This window comes from Corvus brachyrhynchos, unplaced genomic scaffold, assembly GCF_000691975.1.
Source record: "Corvus brachyrhynchos isolate BGI_N302 unplaced genomic scaffold, ASM69197v1 scaffold580, whole genome shotgun sequence".
NCBI classification, from domain to species: Eukaryota; Metazoa; Chordata; class Aves; order Passeriformes; family Corvidae; genus Corvus; species Corvus brachyrhynchos.
The window spans coordinates 130,340-139,362 of NW_008240032.1; the positions used below are offsets into that span (position 1 = coordinate 130,340).

Sequence of the window (9,023 nt, forward strand, 5' to 3'; positions counted from 1 at the left end):
GTGTGGAGTGCCCATCCCTGGAGGCGCTCAGATAATGAGTGGATGTTCATGGTTCAGTGGGCACAGTGGGGTTTGGTCAAAGTTTGGATTTGATGATTTTGAGTTTTCCAACATTTGGGATCCCGTGACCATGAAAACCAAAGGGCAAAGAGCAGCCAGGTGAGTTTGGAAGGTGACGAGGACCAGGCTCTGTCAGCGCCCGTGGCCCCTCAACCCCAGCCCTTCCCAGCTCCTTCCTGGGGGAAAACCTCCTGCTCCTTCAGCCTGGCCAAACCCAGAGCCATTTCCATGATCTGGCTGAAGCTCTGCAAGGAATTAAATCCAGAATGGGAGTGGAGGGGCTGGGGCTGATGGAAAATTCCCTCCTCTGACAGCTCCTGTTGCGCGGCCCTCGCTCCGCACGGATCCATCTGGGCAGGCACGTGAGCGAGGGTTTGTTTGGTGAAAATCTGAGCAGCTTTTCCAGGGACGGGAAACAGCAAAGGGGAAGATGAAAACAGTGAGGAGAAGTGAGGAGAAAAGTCAGTGGCGTGAGCAAGCGAGGAAAGAGACATCTGTGGGTGAGGCACACGGGTGGAAAATTACAGGAGGGAAAAAGCCTCATGTGGGATGGGGCAGCAGAGCAGGAGCAGGACCAGTCTGCTGCCACAGGGGAGATCTGGTGCAATTCCCAAAAAAAAACCAACCCAAAAAACCCAAATTTGAAGACACCCAGGGAGAGCTGCATCACCTCCAGGTGGGAATCGGGACAGGAGATGGATTTACTGACAGCAAAAATGGAAGAGGAGATGGAGAATTAATGGCTCCAAATGCTGCGTGCAGCAGAATTCTCCCCTAAAAGCCCAAGCAGGCAGAGATTTTTACATTGCCCAGGTGAAAAAACTCAAAGATATCACTAAAACTTACAAAGATTTTTAACCAAACCCCTTAGATGGGTTTTTATACCACACAAACACCAGCAAATTATTGCAGGGCTAAGAATCATTCACTGGTACCACAAAGGGGGATTTTTTCCCCCTCTCTCATAAAACAATTCCCTTTGTGCACCTGCTTTTAGCACCAGCGAGCGCATCCCAACCTAATTCCAGTACAGCTGGGAGAGGTTTCATCCGTTCACCGAAATGCGGGGAATAAACACAAAACCAGGCCCCTTAGTGCTCTCTGCAGGGATATTTAAAGCTTTTCCCCTCCAAGTAAATCAGTTTCATGTCGTTAAAGCCCTCGGAAATATCAAGTTGCAAGGCTTTGCTCCCAGAACTTCGTTTCCTCTCAAATTCCTGTGACTTTGGGCAAGGCAGGTCATGGGGAATCAGCGTTTCCCACTCGAGCTCAGCCCTGGAGCCAAACTCGGGCCTCTCGTGCCTCAGTTTCCCCCCCCCGGAAAATGGGAAGGGAATTTCAGAGGTGCTGAAAATCCTAATCCATGCTCAGTCCTAGGGAAGCCGGAGGTGAAAAACAAGCAGGAGTTTTTTGGGTTTTGTTTAAGTTTAAACTTTTCAAACCAACGAGAAGGCCTGAAACCAAGAGTGCTCTGACAAACACAACAGCAAAGCCCAGACTTAGGTTCCTCCTGAGGGAAAACCACGGAACTAATTGAGTTTATTTGCACCTGATCACCTTTGGGGTCCTGGTTTTGTTTTCATTTCCTTTTTGCCAAGCCCTGACAGCTTCAGGGACAGCAGCAGTGGCTGCCCACTGGATTTTGGTCCCTGTGGGCAGCCCGTGGCCCTGCCCCTTTGTTTCAGAAACATAAATCTGGTCTGTAACAAAGCTTTTATTCCTCAGAAAGTCATAAATCCCAGAATCTTGCCTTCTGCCCCCAAATGAACCTGTACAGACGCAAGTACAGCCAGGCAGCATTTGAAAGAGGGCGGAATTCCAAGGGTATGGAAGATCCACCCCGACAGCCTCGGCTGCTTTCAATTCCTGAAATAATCCCTGTTCGCATTTCCACCCCTCGGGGTCTCAGCCCCAAACGCTCCGTGAGGAACGAGGGTTTGGAAAGGGCAGCTCCGGGGTGTCCGTGGCAGGTGGGGAGGGAAGGAAAAGCCAAAACTTCACAAATCCACGGGGAAAAGCTGAATTGCTGATTTTCTGAGAATGGTCACGGAATGGTTTGGGTTGGACAGAGCTTAAATCCCAACCAGTGCCACCCCCAGGGACACCTCCCACCATCCCAGCCCCAATGTCCAGCCTGGCCTTGGGCACTGCCAGGGATCCAGGGGCAGCCCCAGCTGCTCTGGCAATTCCATGCCAGCCCCTGCCCACCCTGCCAGGGAACAATTCCTGCCCAAGATCCCAATATCCCAAAATCCCAAAATCCCAAAATTCCAAAATCCCAGCTTCTTCCCTCTCACACCTGCACAGAACCAGCCCTCCTCAGGCCCTCACACCACAAATAAACTCAGTTTTCATCACAAACATTCCAAGTTGATGAAATCCCCTCTTTAGGACATGAATCCCACCAGCCCAAGGAGTTCCATTGCCTTTTGGGCCTTTTCGACCTTCTGGACCTTCTGGACCTTTTGAACCTTCTGGACCTTCTGGACTTTTTGGACCTTTTGGGCCTTTTGGACCTTTTGAACCTTCTGGACCTTCTGGACTTTTTGGACCTTTTGGGCCTTTTGGACCTTTTGAACCTTCTGGACCTTCTGGACCTTTTGGACTGTTTGGGCCTTTTGGACCTTTCTGGACCTTTTGAACCTTTTGGGCCTTTTGGACATTTTGGATATTTTGGACCTTTTGAACCTTTTGGACCTTTTGAACCTTCTGGACCTTCTGGACCTTTTGAACCTTTATGGACCTTTTGGACCTTCTGGCCCTTTTGGACGTTCTGGACTTTTTGGACCTTTTGGACCTTTTGGACCTTCTGGGCCTTTTGGACCTTTATGGACCTTTTGGACATTTTGGACCTTTTGGAACTTTTGGACCTTCTGGACCTTTTGGACCTTTTGGGCCTTTTGGACCTTTTGAACCTTTTGGGCCTTTTGGACCTTCTGGACCTTCTGGACCTTCTGGACCTTTTGGAACTTTTGGACCTTCTGGACCTCTTGGACCTTCTGGACCTTTTGGAACTTTTGGACTGTTTGGGTCTTTTGGACCTTTATGGACCTTTTGAACCTTTTGGGCCTTTTGGACATTTTGGATATTTTGGACCTTTTGAACCTTTTGGACCTTTTGAACCTTCTGGACCTTTTGGACCTTTTGAACCTTCTGGACCTTTTGGAGATTTTCCCAGGAAAATGCAGCATTTTAAGACCACCCCCAGGATATCCTGAGATGATCCAGCAGGATCACCAACTCCAACTCCACAGCACCAAAGGGAAAACGGGAGCTCCAGCAGAGTTTGGTACCTTTGACATGTATTTGAAGGATGGAAAAGAAGATTTTTCTTACTAAAATTGCTGCGGACAGGGGGCTGGGCCGGGCTGCAGGTGCTTCGGAGGCCAGGATTAGGAGTCGAAATGGTCTTGATAAATTGTAGAAATGGTCTGGAAAAAACAAGAAAAAAGGGAAAAAACACTTCAGGAATGATGGGTGAATTGGGAAGGCGGGAATAATCAATGGCATGGCCAGCAGGGAAGGAAGGACAGCTGGAAAGGGCAGGTTTGGGAAACCTCGGGGTTTCCATGGGTCACAGAGTGAGCACACAAGGGTTGGGTTTTTGGGGAAATCTTGGGATTTCCGTGGATCATGAAGTGAGCACACACAAGGGTGGGTTTTTGGGATGTCTCAGGGTTTCCATGGATCATGAATTGAACACACATGGGTGGATTTTTGGGATATCTCAGGGTTTCCATGGATCATGAATTGAACACACAAGGGTGGGGGTTTTTTGGGATATCTCAGGGTTTCCATGGATCACAGAGTGAGCACACAAGGGTGGTTTCTTGGGAAATCTGAAGATTTCCATGGATCATGAACTGAGCACGCAAAGCTGGGTTTTTTTGGGAAATCTCAGGGTGTCCATGGATCAAGAAGTGAGCACACCATAGTGGTTTTTTGGGAAATCTCTGGATTTCCTTGGATCACAAACTGAACACACAAGGGTGGAGGTTTTTTTGGGGTATCTCAGGGTTTCCATGGATCATGAATTGAACATACAAGGGTGGGGGTTTTTTGGGATATCTCAGGGTTTCCATGGATCACAGAGTGAGCACACAAAGGTGTTTTTTTGGGAGACCTTGGGATTTCTATGGATCGGGAACTGCAGACACAAGGGTGCTTTTTTGGGAAATCCAAGGATTTCCATGGATCGCAAAGTGAGCACACCATAGTGGTTTTTTGGGAAGTCTCTGGATTTCCATGGATCACAAAGTGATGCTCATGTTGTGAATTTTTGGGAAATCTGAGGATTTCCTTGGATCACGAACTGAGCACACAAAGCTGGGGTTTTTTGGGAAATCTGAGGATTGCCATGGATCATGACTTGAATACACAAGGGTGGGTTTTTTTGGGAAATCTCAGGATTTCCATGGATCAAGAACTGAGCAGACAATAGTGGGTTTTTTGGGAAATCTTAGGATTTCCATGGATCATGAATTGAACACACAAGGGTGGGGTTTTTTTGGGAAATCTCAGGGTTTCCATGGATCACAGGGCGAGCACACCATAGTGGTTTTTGGGGAAATCTCGGGGTATCCATAGATCATGAACTGAGCACACAAAGCTGGGTTTTTTTGGGAAATCTGAGGATTTCCATGGATCACAAACTGAGCACGCAAAGCTGAGGTTTTTTGGGAAATCCGAGGATTTCCATGGATCACAAACTGAGCACACAGCAGTGGGATAAAACCAAGCATTGCAATGGGATACAGAGACAGGAACTGTCCACCAGATCCACAAAGGGAATTCCCATCTCTTCGGCCCCGCTGAGCTTCTGGTGTTGGATATTTCATCGAGAAATTCCCAATGCAGACAAGAAGGATGATCCAGGTTGGATGGAGAGAGCACAGACCGGAAAACCGGAGAGGAAAATCCCATTTATGGCATCATTCCTGTTGGAAAACCACTCTGGGATCATCCAGTCCAACCAGCAACCCAACACCGCCATGGCCACCACCAAACCATGTCCCCAAGTGCCACATCCATGTGTTCTTTGAACATTCCCAGGGATGGGGACTCAAATTCCCAGGATTTGGGCTCATTTTGAATAGGCAACAGGGAGGCATCGCTCTGGTCCTCAAACCCATCCCAAGGGACAGAACAAAAAGGGACAAACGGGTTTGTCAGGGGTGTCACAGCCCTAAATTGCACCAGGGAACGCCAGGCTGGAGCCCAGGAAGTGCTTCCTGACTGGGAATTCAAGGAATTCAAGGGCTCTCCAACACCTGGGTCAGGGAATTTAAGGCACAGCCCATCAGGAGGTGGCTTTACCTTGAACTCCCAATTTTCTTTGGTCCAAGGGTAGAAAAAACCCTTAGGAAGCAACTCGGTGGCTCAATTACCCAAGTTAATTAATGAAATTAACAGCTGAGGCCGTGGCCCCTCCAGCACATCACCCATGCAGGCAGAGGGATCTGTTACACAGCAAAAGAAGGAAAAATTAATCCATTTTGTGGAGAAGAAGCAGAGGTTGAGGAGACCAAAACGTGCCAATATCGTACAGAGGGTCAGGATCAATGGCGGGGGAGCCCTGACCGGTGGAATAATCCCAAAAGGACCCTTTGAATCAGAGGAAAATTCAAAATACTCAACTCAAATATCTGCAGGTGCCCTGCACGTGACAGGATCTCAAACCCGTTTTATTTTTGCACCAATCCACCCTCCCACAGAGCAGGCAAAACCTTCCTCGGCAGGTGGAAAAGGCTCAGCAGAGCTGCTCTGGTTCCTCAGCGGGAATCTGGCTGGGGCTGGGGGCAGAGGGGTGGCGGCTCCTGAGCAACAGAGAACGTTTTTAGCATTTTCAGAGTCCAAAAATAGATCCAGAGCAGGCTGCTCCCCCAGGTGCAGCAGAGGCTGCCACAGGTCCCTCCCCGGGTTGCCTGAGAGGTCCCAGCTCCCTTTGGGGACACTTTGGGCCAATCTTGTCACCAATAAAATCTTCCTTCTGCACACTCAGGGATGGGGAGCTTCGGGGATGGGCTGGGATTTTCCCAAGGGGCTCAAGAGGCCCAAAGGCTCTCCCAGCATCACCCTTGGCACAGGGGGCCCAGAGAGGCTGGAACCATCCCTGGAAGTGTCCCAGGCCAGGTTGGAGCAGCCTGGGACAGTGGGAGGTCTCCCTGCCCGTGGCAGGGGTGGCACTGGATGGGCTTTGAGGTCCCTTCCAACCATAATTCCATAATTCTGTGATTCCCCATGCTATGGCCCCGCTCCTCTGCCCCCCAGAGCCCTGTGACCTCCCCCGACCTCCCCAGCCCCTGCAGAATCCGGAATATTGATTCTTTTCCTAGGAAATCTGGAGGGGAATCCAGGATTGGGCTGCACTGCCCACCAGGAGCAGCCACATCAGGGCTCCCAGGCTGGGAGGGGATGGACGTTTGGGATTAATTCTGTGGACAGAGCATTAAAGATGCCAAAAACTCTTTTGGGCAACCACACCCTGCTGGGCAGGAGGTTTTCCTTGCCCCGCTGCTCTCTCTCCAGGCACAGAATGAGAATGGGATGCAGTGGGATGGGATGGGATGGGATGGGATGGGATGGGATGGGATGGGATGGGATGGGATGGGAAGATCCTGAACTTTCCTTCCAAACCATTCCATGATTCCATGAACACCAAGCCCTCGCTGCCACCTGGCTGTGGTGAACCTGGGGGAGCTCAGAGCCAGGACAGGCTTTTCTCAGAAGGGAATTCTCATTTCAACAGGGAAATTTAAAAACAATAAAACTGAATCAGGAGAACATTTCAGAAGCACCCAGTGAGTGCTGCCCTGGCTGCAGAAGGGAATTTTTGTCGCATCCCTCCCCTGCTGCTGAGGCTTCTCCAGTCACAAGAACAGCTGGAATAGCAATGGCAATAACCGCTGGCCTTGCTGATGAATAAACATCCCCGACATTTCCTTCTGCAGTTCCCTGACAAGTGAAGCTCAGCCTTGTCCCCAATTAAGTTCAGGAGCAGCCTGTGAAGCAGCAGCCACATTTCCACTGCTCAGCCACATCTGAGCTGGGAGGCATCGGCCCCTCCTGGGCTTGGAACAAAGAATTTTAGGGTAAAAGGGGAAAAAAGATAACAAAAAAGGAGCAGCTCAGGCCCTGGAGATGAAGCAGCTTCAGCAGCCTCTTTTATCAGCGTGGCTTCCACCTGCAGGCAACGGCGCTGGGAAAGCAGCTGGAGTGCAAGTTAAAAATTCATAGCCCGGCCACAGAGACGCATTCCCAAAAATTCCTACGGCCCTCCCTGAGCCAGGGGAGGGCGGCAGCTCCTGGGAGCTTCTCTGGGGGCTGGTGGCACTGCCAGACCTGCTGGGCACCCCGCAGCTCCTGTCAGCCAGGGAAGCGCCTTCCGCTGCTCCTTTCTTGTGGGGTAAAAGCTTCCAAAGGCATTTGGATGGAAAATCTCCATTTGGGGTTGAACACAGCTCTGAAAAGCACGGCACGGAGCTGTGGCAGTGACTGTGAGCAGGGCAGCAGCTCAGGATTCCCATCTCCCCCCACATCACCCCGAACATCCTCCCAGCACGAGAGGCAGCCGAAGAAATGAGCAGCTCAAACCACCCAGGCTCCTGACTGAGAGCTGAAAACCGAGCCCAGCCAAGCTGAAACCCTCAGGAGGGAGCAGCACTGAGGAACTGAAGCTCTGCAGTGGCCACTCACCCACTAAGATGGGAAAAAAAAAGCCCCAAAAGTGCCCCATTTCTGTGCAATTTCCGCCTGCTGACAGCAAAGAGCTGGAAAGGGCCCTTGCTGCATCCACTGCCCCTAAGGGTGAGGGGAAAGAGCCCCTCGGCAGCCAAAGCAAAATAAAACGCGGATGCATCCTAGTGCAGCAAGAGCAGCATCTTCAAAGCTTCGCTCCCCACACCCTCGAGTGTGAAATCAGAGATCTTTTTTTTTTTTCCTTTTTTTTTTCACAGTAATGCTTTTTGCTCATTTCCTGCCTGGCCTCTCGGGCTCAGAATAATGAATCAGGATTAATTAACAGCACTGGCAAGATTAGGATGGTGCCTAACCAGGCCTTTGCTGTCATCTCCCAGGGAATTAAGCCAAGCCCACGTGATGCTGGGCTGACCACGCTCGCCAGGGTGGGACCAGCCCCAACCTCTCCTTCTGGGGAACTCCCTCTTGGCTCTTTATTTTCCATGCACCCTTCCCAAGCCCAGAATTCCCTTTTGTTTCCACATTCCCAGGCTGGAAGGAGCCATGGCAAAGCCTGGAGCTGGTCTGAGGGGAGCAAGGTGCACCTGGAGCTGAAGATGCTGCAAGTATGAGAAGGAAAAAGGAGTGCAGCAGTTTGTGCTGCTCTGAAATCAGGGAGGAGCAGCTGAGAAAAGGGAATTCCTCTGGATTCTCCTCCAAATACCCACCCCCAACCTCACCAGGCTCCCGGTCCTCATGAGGTCACTCATTGCCATGAAAATGATGAAGTTCGAGGCAGGTGTGGTAAGGGAAGGAGAGCACAAGGTCCTGTCTCCATGAAAAGCTGGGATGAAAGGCTGGGATGGGACCCCATTTGTCACTTCCCCAGCAGGGACAGGAGCAGCTGTGGCTGCCCCTGGATCCCTGGGAATGTTCCAGGCCAGGCTGGACACTGGGGCTTGGAGCAGCCTGGGATGGTGGAAGGTGTCCCTGCCCATGGCAGGGGTGGCACTGGATGAGTTTTGAGTCCCTTCCTTTAAAAACCCAAACAATTCCAGGATTCTGTGATGTGGCTCCTTGGAGCTGCTGCTCCAACCTCTCCAGCCTGGCAGGGATCCATGAAATCAGCTCCAGGCACATCCTGACCTCAAGACCCCCAGGAGATCTTCATCCCTCCTTTCCCAAGTTTTGAAAGCACAATCCAAACACGAGGCCCTGGAAATAAATCCTCTCTCAAGCTCCTCAGTGCCTGTGGCAGCTGCTGCTCTTTCATTTCCCCCACAGCC

General features: G+C 50.9%; 1 protein-coding gene across 1 annotated transcript in view; it reads right to left on the reverse strand.

The window, feature by feature from the left end:
• The window catches only part of HIVEP3 (human immunodeficiency virus type I enhancer binding protein 3), a gene marked incomplete at its 3' end in the record, with an annotated part of 247,675 nt that overhangs the window by 91,935 nt on the left and 146,717 nt on the right, over window positions 1–9,023 (reverse strand). The window contains exon 4 of the mRNA XM_017743733.1: window positions 3,397–3,491. The remainder of the gene's footprint in view (window positions 1–3,396; window positions 3,492–9,023) is intronic.